General features: G+C 38.1%; 1 protein-coding gene across 1 annotated transcript in view; it reads left to right on the plus strand.

Moving 5' to 3' along the window:
- The first annotated feature begins 6820 nt into the window (after positions 1 to 6820).
- The window catches only part of MID1 (midline 1), a 253424-nt gene continuing 247803 nt past the window's right edge, over positions 6821 to 12441 (plus strand). Inside the window, exon 1 of the mRNA XM_071562967.1 lies at positions 6821 to 6953. The gene's annotated coding sequence lies outside the window, so the exon portion shown is untranslated. The remainder of the gene's footprint in view (positions 6954 to 12441) is intronic.

The raw sequence follows: 12441 nt of genomic DNA on the forward strand, positions 1-12441 counted from the left end.
TTAACAATGAACCATTTGCAGCAGCTGCCCAGGGCACAGCTGACCTCTCAGGATGTAAGCCTGTGAGATAGGAGCTGTGATAACTCCCCTCTGGGAAGTCGTTAGCACCTCCACACCCAGCCTGTGGGGGCATGTCTGCTTATGGGCCAGCAATGATTCCAAAATTATCCCATGACTCAGAGCTAGATCACCCATTGAGAAATTTCCCACTCTCGGGGAGGTACCAGGCATTCCCACCTGAACCTGAGGATGTATAATCTTGGGATGTGCGGACGTCTGGTACCATTTCTTGAATCCAGAGGAGGAGCAGAATCTTGACAGGACTGCGACTGTCATCTGCACCAACAGGTTTTTCTTTCCCTTCTTTTTAGTTTGGACTCAGGGAAATCATGGCAGGTTTAGCACAGGGACTAACGAACACCATTCTGTTTGCGCACTAGGGTGTGGGTTATACTTTTGGGGTTTGTGGGTTAAAACCAATTTCTCTTTGTATCATTGCATTTATGGTAATATTTTTAATAAATTGTAACTCTGACATATAATCTCTTTTGTGTTGAGTTTGTTTCTCCTGCCAGTGTACCTTCAAACCAATACAAATTCTTTCTTCCATCTTCTGCAGTATTACATGGGATGAAACATAAAATTTAATTGAACAATATCTCTTTCATTTACAGCATCATCCTTCTCCTGAATTTAACTAATCTGATAGTCGTATCAGTTCAAATATTCACGAACATTTCTACTAGCCCCATTATTACCAAAGTATGCTTAATATGGAAGGTGTTGCAGTTAAAGACATCTTGAGAGAACTTTAAAACAAAACTTCAAGCACAGCTGGTCAGCATTAAGCATCACAGTCCTTACAATCCCCGGTGTTGATGTTGACATGAAGATAATTTCTGCTGTCTGGGGTTCTATGGCATTAATAACTAAGTGTTTTCCAAATGTCCTTCTTAGTATAGGTATTCTGAGAGATTTTTCCCCTGGACCCTAAGGAGTTTCCACATTTCTGAAAGCCTGTTTAATCGTCTGGTTTATTTTCTGAATGCCATTTTAATCCATCTCTAATCTTCATTAATAACAATGCTATAATTAGTTCATTAACTTTTCCAGATAAAGTATTTAAACTCTTCAGGAACAAATAGCTTTTTGCTGGATTGTGTACTAATTGCTTCATCTAATACCACAGCCTTGAGTTTTAAATGTACTTAATGAAAACATAAAGCTGTTGTTTAGTGTAAGGATTTTACTGAAACCTGAAGAACACGTGATGCAAGGGTAAAGATAGTAACTTCTATTACACAGCTTTTAATGATGCATTTTGAAAGACTGATGAGGAAGAAAGCTCCATTTATTTCCCAAGTGTAAAAATAATACCCTTAGACATTGGCCTTTAACTTGTTTTGACATCTTTGTTCCTGTGTAAAGGTTAAGTAATGTGGTAAAATTTTATAAGTAATGCTTTATAAACGAAGTAATTTGCATTAAGGTTGTAAAATTGAACACCAGATGAGGAAACAATAAAAAGTAAGGGTTATATCATAAAGTTAACTGATCCATATAGCTAGTGTTCCCCAGATAAGGTATATGTTCAGCTGCCCACAGTATGTGCAATTTTGACTTACTGCTTCTGAATACCTTAACTTTTCAGTTTCTTCTTTTTTTTTAATATTTTCATTTTCAGCCTGAATGGTGAACAAAAGTAGCTTCTTACATTAATTTTTACTTTGCCTTTGCTGGAAGAAAAGAATAGCATATCAAACCCCTGGCCCTTTCATTAGCCCAGCATATGAAGTACAGTCTGTGTCTACATAGCCCTTGGTCCCAAGTTTGTTGCTAGTGCACCTGTTGACATGGTCATCTTGTATTTTTCCCTGAAGTGCCTGTGTGTATATAGTTATAGTCAGGGAATTGGCATCTGAGAGACAACAACTTCATCTGCTTCTCAGATGTGTAATTGCCATTTAGATACCTCCAGTGTATTTTAAGGTGAAGCCAAATGACTTCAGTGGGCCACTGCAGAAGATAATGCAGTATGACACTTTTTTACTTTTTCATGAAATTAGATGGAAGCATCCACTCTTAAAAGTACCCTTGGGGAGGGGGAGGCAAAAGCTCATACCTGATGAGTAGTAAAGAGCAATTTCCAAAACTACTCTGCTGTTAATCTCTGGACTGGACAGTTTCTTTCCCCAACGCCAGTGAGACAAGGGAAGAAAATAGGAAGAACAAAAGTAAGAAAACTCATGGGTCAAGATAAAGACAGTTTTATAGGTGTGGTGGGAAGACCAGCAAAGTATCAGAGCAACCACCCTCCAAGGCAGACCAATGCACAGCCGGTCTCCAAGTAATGGTTTCCTTGGAAGGTAATCCCCTTTTCTTACTCTATCTTTGTTTTTAATGCAAATTATTATTAAGTGGTATGAAACAGCCCTTTGGCCATTTTGAGTCAGCTGTACCTACTCATGGTGTCTACTCCCATTTTCTTGCCCACTCCCAGCCTACTCATTGTAGTGGGGTAGAGGGGGGAAAAAAGTCAGCCTTACACATTGAGGTGGTGCAAGCACTGTTCAGTAATAGCCAAACAAAAGTAGGTTATCAACAGTTTTAGCCACAAAGCTAAAACACAGCACCATACTGTCTGCTGAGAAGAAGGTTAAATCCACCCCAGTCAGACCCCCTCTGCTGGGTTTCTCCAGACAGCAGACGGCTTGGTCAGAGAAAGCTGTACTCAACACCAGGACATTTTGTTCAAAGGTGTTTCAGGTGTTAAACTGAAAGTCTGAGTGTTAATGCGTACCTGTGCGGACTGCCACAGTATTTTCCAATGCAATATTATCATTCTGTGTGTGTAAATTATTTTAGTTGTAGTTAAGAAATAACACTTGCAGGCTTGGACATGGTAATATTTAGGGGGTTAGGTTTTTAAGCTAACAGATCTTTTGACGTGAAAATAGAGATGCACTATGACATTGCATATCTTTGAATAGACTAGTATATGAAACAAAGGCTGTTAGAACTGAATCTCCCTTATTTGTCAGGTACTCACTGCTGACATTCTAGCTGAGCATGTTACATGATTTGAGGACTTGGGTAATGTAGCTGAGAGCAAACAATAAACTATTGAATGAATGATCTTGTTGCACCCCACAAAACAGAACATACATTGTGGAATGTCGATGATGCACATCTCTGAGGGAAACTGAAGATGTAAAGATGCAGATTTCAAGATGAGGTATGAAATCGTGCCTGTATCAAAGTGAAAGGAAGTGTTGCCATTGCATGGAAGAAATTAGAACTTCGAGAATGCATTAACAGCTTAATTCTGGGAAATGTGCTGCTATAGCACTGTGCAATGAAACTTGAGAGATCTCTGTTGCTTTATACTTATCTGGCTAAATTGAGCCAATTTATTTAGTCACTCAAGTGTAGACAACTTCAGTCTACAAAGAACTTTAGAAGCTAACCTTGTTATTGAATAAGAATTCGGTGAAGAGAGTCTGAATCTGCTGTGTTCCACCCTGAGGTTTTAATAGGAAAAGAAATCAAGGCAGATATTTAGAGACTCATGGCAAGATGAGAAACTAGCATTATTTGTTTTATATAGGAAATATATATTATGGAAATGTATGTATGGAAAATACATTTCTTGGTGTACTGCTCCTACCTATTCCATTCAATGAAAGTTCACCATGGAAATTTACATTAGGTTTCCATTTCTGGTAGAGCAACAAAAAGAGTGACAGGATTGTGTGTTTAAAAAATGGGCAGAAATGGGAGAAGGAAAATTCATCAGACTTTTCATAAGAGAAAATATTTCGTACAAACCATTTTTTGAGATGAAGCAAGTATAGCTATAAAGGTATGCAGCTGGAAGTAAAGAGAAATGCAGTAGTACACTGATCTATCACCAAGGTTCTACCTGGGACTGTGGTCCTTGGGTCTGCTGGACAAAGGTCATTTGGCTTACAAATAATCACTATCTAAACAGTAGGGGTTAAATTAACCTCAATAAACCTTTTGTATGAATTATGCACAGGAAACAAGCTAATGACACATTGAATGAGTATCAATTTAATGCTGAGTTTTTGCTGGGACAACTTGGAGCACCGTAGCAAAGAAAACAACACCGTCATAACTTGTGTTCATTTCTAGTGAATCTTTTAATTCCTAACTTTAAAGACAACGTATTTTAGAGGTCAGATCATGGCTTTTCCTATACACTCTGATGCTGAAGAGAAGCTCAAATCTATGAGACTTCTTCCTAGGGAGAAGGAGGGAACGGTTAAAGGGTAATTAGTGTTATCTTGGCATTACTTGCAGATATGTATGTGTGACAGGAAAGTAAATGAGAGTCACAAGTCCAGGTTACTCTCAGCTTCAAGAATTAACGGGATTGCTTGAGGATTATATAGAGTTTTCTTAAAAAATAAAGAATTCAGAAATAGAAAAGCTCTGACTATGATGTCTATTATGATGATTAACTGCAGCTGATGCTTTAGCAGACACATGGAGTGAAAACGTAGATAAATTTCATTTTGATTTATGTTTGAGGAATAAGTGATTATTTTATTACAACTGTTTTTTTAAGTAGATTCTCTCTTACAAAAGTGGAATACACAGGACCAGGGAAACTTTGTATGCTTGTGCCAGCAATCTAATGAAATCACAGCTTGGGGGCCAGAAACTAAAGCATAAGATTTCATGCCTGGATATAAGAGCCTAAATCCTGTGACTGATTCACAATATGATGTTTGGGTAAAGGATGGAGGTAAACAGGGTATGTCAGGTGTACAATATGAGAGCTATCTGAGTTTTCTGCTTGAAACTAGGGTAAGTAAAGTGTGTGTGTGGGCACTGAAGAAGCGATAGGAAAATCCTTAATTGAAGGAATGATTTGAGATAAATGATTGTGATGTTTATCATGGGATCTGGGCTGACTAACAGAAAAAGTGCTAGCCTAAGGGCAGTGTCAGCCATACTTGAAGTAACATCTACTTTAGCCTAATAACCCTTTTAAAATTCCTTTGTTGTTAGAGTTTTGGGAATCTGATGAATTTTAGTTGGCTTGATTGACGTGAAAAAACTGATGCTCATTCAGGAACTGGTCATGAGTTCACTAGTGGTAAGGGCTGAGTAGTTCAGTGCAAATGCTTTGTCAGAGGACCATGAACTTTGCAAGGCCAAGATCATCTTCTTATGCAGTGAAGCCACAAGTGAATTATGTGTCTCAAAAGAGTCCCATGAAAATCATTACACCAAGCCCCTGGCCACATATTCCTGATTCCCTATATACTGTACAGAGAGAGTATTTTACATGTATTTATTGAGTGTCGTACAACTTTTATTGGTATTGTTTTTCATTTTTCTCAACTTCTAATCCAAGCTCCTTCAGTATCATGAGGCAGAATGTTTATGCCTCAGGGGAAGAGGAAAATTATAACTAAAGAAATATTGAAACCATAAGGAATGGTCATTAGGAATAGCTTTGCTGTGCAGTATATTATTTGATGATCTTCAAGTCATATATTAGATGGGGATAAGAAATTATGTAGTCCACTGGATAATGATAGTTCCCAGCTTTTGGGTGTTACACTGCTGTTTCTAACACTCCATAGGTCACCAGGAAGCCACATTTTTATCTCTTGTCCATTTTGACTTACAGCAAATAAATCTGGGAGACAGAATGAAAAAAATCATATATTTTAGAGCTCATTGTACTTGTTTTTAAACATCACCCTCTCATAATGTCATCAAACCTTTGAACTTTTCTCATTTTCATTAATATTTTTCTTTTGGTTTCCTCCATCGTTTGTTTTATTACTTTATTTTTTTCCCTCATGCTTTTTGCTGCCTAAAACCTCCTGCATATCAGCAGGGTTTTGGCTTGTAGAAGGGCCATAATTAACAGGTGAATCTTGTCTGAATATAATAAAGTGACATTTATTATATGATTTTCCCTGTAATTAATTAATTGGCTGCTGAAGTTCTTTGAGACAAGCAAATTGTGTTTGCAGAAAAGTTTTAGTGAGTAGGCAAGGTGATTAAAAAAATACGTCTTATGTCACTGCTCTGCAGAGTACAATACATATTTGTTCTTGATACTTCCTCTATCACTCTATTTCCTTATTTAGGGCGTGTCTGTTAATGCATTGCAATCACACCTCTCTGACAAAGACAGATCTGTCACCAAAAGCTTACCAATTACATTGTATAGAAAAGGAACTGGAAAAGAGTAAAACATGCCCTTCTTACACTGCATCTTTCCATTAATATCAGTAATGCCATCCTCACTTTCTAACATTTTCACGTAACACTTGATATATGGTAGTCTTTATATGAAACCTCTGCTAGGGTTGGAATTATTATAAGGCTATCAGAATGTGTATGCACACCTTTGTCACCTTATAGTACATGCACATACTTTTCCCACCTCCACTTTTCTTGGAGTAAAATGTAGGGTGAGTGTTCTATAAAAATGTGAAGTGTTTAATGTAATGTTAACATAGTGCTCAGAATTGTTATAGCCTTAAGTAATGGAATAGCTTCATAAGTGCTAAACTGTTGTAAGGAAACTGTTCTCCCATCTGAAGACCCTTCACAGCACTGTGCTTGCAAACTTCAGGCACTCGAACCAATTTGGTAGCTGTGGAGTTAACTTAGTTAAGCTTACTGCCAGTTAGCCTCTCACCAGGAATGCAATTTGTGTTTACCTATATAAGGAAACCTGTTCCACCTAAAGGAGCTCGGGAGGGCTGCGGCTGACAGAGAGGGGTGAGGGCGAGCCCACACGGCGGCGGGTGGGGAGGGCGGGTGGGGGCAGGACCGGACTGATCGCAGCCCCCGGCGGCGGCATCGTAGTGTCGCGCCTGCCAGGGAAGGACTGTCCCCCCTCTTCTTCGGCTTCGGGCAAACAGAAGAAAAACTGTCAGGGTGAAAAAATGGAGAAGCAGGTATGGCAGGCGGATCCTCGCAGCTGGAGGGTGGCGGACTCAGGGTGCGGGGAGGCTCGGAGCGAGACTTGCTCTTCCAATTGTTGTTCCCTCCTAAAAATGGCTTGTGCGCTCCATGGGGGCTGTGGAGCAAAGCAGGAGACTCTTGTACCACAGCATCTGCGGGAGCAACGCCCGTAACTTATCTGACATTCCATGTGCTGTTAAGTCGGATGCACCTTCGTTTTACTGGAGAGATTCGCAAACTTTCTTATCTCTGATGGAATACAGATGTGAACTGAGACTGGAAATAAGGCTGAGATGCTTTGGTTAGCTGGCTGAAGCTCTGCAAATCCGTGGTGTTATCATCCTAGTGTGTCCGGGAAAGGAAGTTCTTGACTTTTTTTTTTCCTTAATCTTATAATGTACATTTTGTAAAAGGTGCAATTTTGTAGCATTCCCAGAGTTTTGGAGTACTTTATGTGGATGAGTGTGAATACAGCTAGTCAGCATTGGTGGAATGTGTTTGTTGGAGTCCCTATAGTAATAAAGATTTTGCACTGAGTTAAAAAATAAACTTCAGGTACGGTTCTAGTTCTAAACAAGGATATGTGTTTCTTATCAATTGTTTGCATATATAACCTTTACAACAAGCTGCGGGTAAAATCCTCAGGAAGATGAGGAAATTTTTTCCTGAAGATTGTAGTCAAGACATAATGAAAAGAAAAGTTTGAAAACCTATTTCAAACAGATTTCTAGTTGTAAGAATATTGCTGTGTAGTCCTTCAGGACAGTTAAGTAGCAGCATGTTCATTGTGGTAGTTTATTCAAGTTTTATGGAGTTTTGGTATAAAACAGGAATGGAAAAATATTTTCAGTTGACTTCTCTGAGTACCTTCCAAGAAAATGAAAAAGGTACAGAGAACTAGTCAGAAAGAGGTAGAGTGACTTCAGAATGACTTTTCCCCCCTAATCTTAGCAACTGATAAGATATATGATTGCTTTTCACTTATTTTCATGCTTATTCATAGTTACTGTGTGCACAGGCATGCGAATTCACAAGTTTTGGGAGATATAGCTACATCTTTCCTAACAGCCAAAGGGAGAAGGAAAATGCATTCCCATGTTTAAGGGTTTAGAATCTTAAAATGAAAATGGTTATTATTTAAAAACCCTTTTCCTTCTAAAGAGATCTAATTTTAATGAATGAATGTCTACCTGAAATTAGCAATATAGTATTATCTGGTTAAAATTAATTCAGAATAAAGAATTGTCAGAATTAAAATTCACTTGTGTTCATAAAGATTCTCATTCATTTATATGTAAGATTTTTCTAAACTCCTAACGTTCAATGTTTAGGGAAGTATTAATGGAATAGCTATCGTAGTTTCAGTAGAGACTTTTATAGGAGCATCAACATTACAAAGTAGATAGCAAGTTTCTAAACACTGCTTCAGGGCTGAAGCTAATGGGTTCATTGTCATGAAGCTCTTTGGTCTAGGTGGAATTCACCATGACAAAGAAAGCAGATTTACTTGTCTGCTTATCTTGGTGCTTTTGTGGATAACCTTTATTATTCTGAATTGAAAATGAGCACAGGGTCTATCAAGAGTGTTAGGAATCAAAGTGTGAATTTAAAGGGTAAGAGAAGACTCCAGGAAAATATGCTTTTAAATCAGTTTTTCAAGTCTCTCCAGTTGCCCCCATCAGTTTTTCTAGCTCTGCAATCAGTGGTATTCTGATTTCCCAGTGCAAAATAAGGTAGACACCTGATTCTAAGCCTGTACAGTATATCCTGGACTGACGTGAGCTTACTATGTCCCAGGATCTGAGCAGCCCTCTGCAGGGCTGGTCCTGGCCGCAGCCTGCATGCCCCTAGAGGAGCTTTGTGGTTCTGACTCTTCAGAAATACAAGGGCTGGTGTTGGTTCTCATCCATTTCTGCCACAGTAGATGCCTTGAGCCATCCTCTGCTGCTCACAGCACAGCACCCGCAGCATGTGTCATGCAAAGCCTGAAGCATCACAGTGTGAGCTGCCTAAAACCAGTGTCTGCCCTGGGGTTATACCTCAGCTTGATGCTGTGTCTGTGGTGTTGCATGAATTTCTGTTGACCAGGATGGACAAAAAGCCAATTCTTTTCAGACTTGAGTTGATGGCTAGGAGATATATCCATGAGAATTTTTATCCTTTTTTAGAGAAAGAAAAGAATTGCAAAGTAGACAAAGCCATTTAAAGCACAGGATAGACCTTGTGCTTTATCTAAAATCACAAGAAAATCCAATAGCTATGACTGGATGACCCTTCTCTGGTCTGAGCTCCTGCAAACCAACTTCCTACCCTACATGGGGGTCTCTAACCCATGTTAATAGGTGATGTGCTGTACTCACTTGTTGAAAAAAGAACCGACATTAATTCTGATCCCATTTAAAGATTATTTGTTCATTCATTCAAGGATTCTTTTCTATGAGTTTAATGACAGAGCGGTATTCAGGGTGCAGTAATGTTATTGTGTTAGAAATTAGAAAGCTTCTTGTATTTAGCATACAGTATCATAAAATATTTATTTAGAAATGAAAGAACATGCCAAATGTCTTCAATGTTTTTCCACATTTAGTAATCTGCTCATCCTAGAAACAAAGTTAGGGCACTTATTTTGTATGTTTGTTTGACCAACATCCATGACCTCATTTACTTTCATTTTCTAATTTGCATATAATTTGGAGCTGAGTGCTCTTGCACATTGGCAGAGGGAGTTGGGCAAGTCATGTTTTTTTCCTGGTATCTTTACAGTTATTCAATAAAATTAAAAAAAAAAAAAAGAGACTTTCAAAGGTGTAACTGGAGAGTTTGGAATAATAAAAGAACATGCTGTACTAGTTGCATGCTCCCTTTACGATTTTGTTAAAGGCTTTACCATTCCATTATGTTATCATTTTGTAGTGTAAGCATTTTATATGACATGTGTGATTTCATTGCCCTTAAGTGACCTTAGAAAATTCCTTATTTCCCCTGGAGCACATGCCTAATTGAAAATTGCCATCTGCAGTTAAAGAGCTCTAAGCGAGAGCTCTAAGAATAACTGAAGGTGAAGATGGGTGTCCAGAGAGCAAGGCAAGATCACATCTTCTGTAGCATTCACTGTATTGCATGAGTTTAAATCTTTGCTTTGAAGAAGAATGATAAGTAATCATAGGAAGGGCATCTTTATCTGTCTGCCCAGTTCATCTGCCAAATGCTGATATCCAGAGATCATGAGGTCCACAAAAAGTATTTGTTGCTTAATTTTTTTAACCTTGTCCCTCCTCTTTATGCCCTGGCTAAATGTATTTGGAGTTTAAAGTTAAAAATATAATTCCAAATCTGAGCTGGGCTTTCTAGTCTAGCAGCTGTCCTCATACCACTGTGCCTCACTCAGTTCTGCTGTGCTACTGTCTTTGAAGATATAGTTATGATGATTGTAGTCTGCAACCAAACCTAAAAATGAGATGGCGTGTTCCCATGAGAAATCTCTGGCCTACAACTGCATTACAGTTCCTGTGAGCATATATGCCTAAGAGTCATGGAAATGAAGGAGGCAAAAAACAGGACAGTGTGAAGCTGAGAAATGACTTAAGAAGGCCCTTTCTCAGATGAGAGGACATTAAACTGTGCTCTGGATTAGAAAAAGAGGTCTCTGACATCTGTATATTTGTTCACTATTGTATAATGTAATTGTTTCGGACAGGAAAATGCAAGTATTTTAATTAAAAAGGGTTGAGAAATGTAAAGCGTGAGAAGTCTATGACAAAGATGTGAAACGGCACTTTTTATCCTGTCTTCCTGTGCATTTATTCAGTCTGAAAAGTTCAGGAAACTCCTGGGCTGCAAATTAAGTCTCCCCAAATTCTTTAGTCCTGTGTTATCTTGAAAGTAGTCTTACTTAGGAAAACTTATTCTTGGAATTAACAGAGAAACAAATATATTCAAAGTTATGTTTCAAAACTATTTATCAGGGTTAAGTTTTGGAATACACACTGCTTTGAGACTTGTCTGGGGAAGGTATTGTAAATATGCAACATGTGTTAGGGTCTGAGTTTACCAGCTGCTTAGAATGTATTTCCCAGCTTTTTCCCCTTCATTAAAAATATTAACATTAAATCTAGCTTTTGATGGTGTAGCAAGTAATTAAGAGAACTCATAAACATTTCTTGGCAAATTTTGTGTGGTTCCATATTTTAGATTTTTACATGTTAAATGTATTATATGTTCAGCAAGATATTTAAGAACATACTTGAGGCTAAAAGTCTTTACATAAGCAGATACAGATTTCCTAATATATCTATATTTGATTGTAACACATGGTTTGCTTTATACGCACCTATAATCTCTGTTGAATTTTTTTAGTAAAAAATTATTGTTCTCATGTGATTGTGTGAACAGAAGCTGGAACAACTGGTATTAACTTTTAGGTAAATCAGTTAATACTCATAGGATTTTCCTTGAACAAACTGAGATCTTTCATTTATGGGTTCTTAGTCTCCTTTGAGGGGTGAATTTTAAGTTACACTTTTTTTCTTTGGCAGTTTGACTCAATGGCAATTTTTTGTATTGATCCCCAGGATGTCAGATTTAGGGAGACAGCATGCAAAAAAAAGACAGTTGCTTTTATTAGATATCATTATATGATGCTTAGCTTTGTTTGGCATTTTATGACGTTCACATTCAGTGGTATGAGCGAAATGCCGTTTTTGACACCTCATGCATAGTTCCAGTCATTCCAATAGGCTGAGAGCACTCTTCTTGGTAACACATTGGATTGCAGAGTGCTCAGGGTATCAATTTGAAAGTGTCGTCCCTTGTCTGTTGTGCTCCTCTTGTGATGCATATGCTCCTGCTGCTGAGTTTCTAACACTTCTGTTTTGTAGCTGCCTAGTCTGAAAATTCCATATAAAACCTCAGATCAGGCCCCCTGAGTTGGATTTTTTTGGGGATATTTAATTTCACTCTTTATGAAAAAAATATTAATATTCCTTTTATGTTAATTCTGTAAAATGAGCCATTGTTTTACAATACCATTCATTAGTTGTCTCCTTCATGAAAAATTCCATCCAATTTTAGCTGAGGAGTTTAGGCATTAGCAGTTAATGAGGAATTCTTACTTTAAATATTGCAACGGCAGGGTGGTTTGGGATATCCTGTTTGCTGCGAGTTTAAAGTTATGTAGCTGTGCTTAACACTCCAGTGGGCAATTCTGGCTGTGTTGCATTTTGCCTTTGATATGTTGCCATGCCACCCCCGTTAATGCAGTGCTTAGACTGCAAACATCTGGTTGTTTTTATTGCACATGTGTTGCTTAAGATGTTCAGCTTTTACTTAACGTGAATCACTGGACTCAACTAGCATGTATGAGTCGTTTAGCAAATAAACTTGAAATTGTGTCAATGAAATGTATGTTCTACAGAATGACATGTATGACATATACAGAGGAGAAAACCAACGAGTTCTGATATGAACCTTTCAATATTTCAC

This window comes from Pithys albifrons, chromosome 1 (assembly GCF_047495875.1).
Source record: "Pithys albifrons albifrons isolate INPA30051 chromosome 1, PitAlb_v1, whole genome shotgun sequence".
NCBI classification, from domain to species: Eukaryota; Metazoa; Chordata; class Aves; order Passeriformes; family Thamnophilidae; genus Pithys; species Pithys albifrons.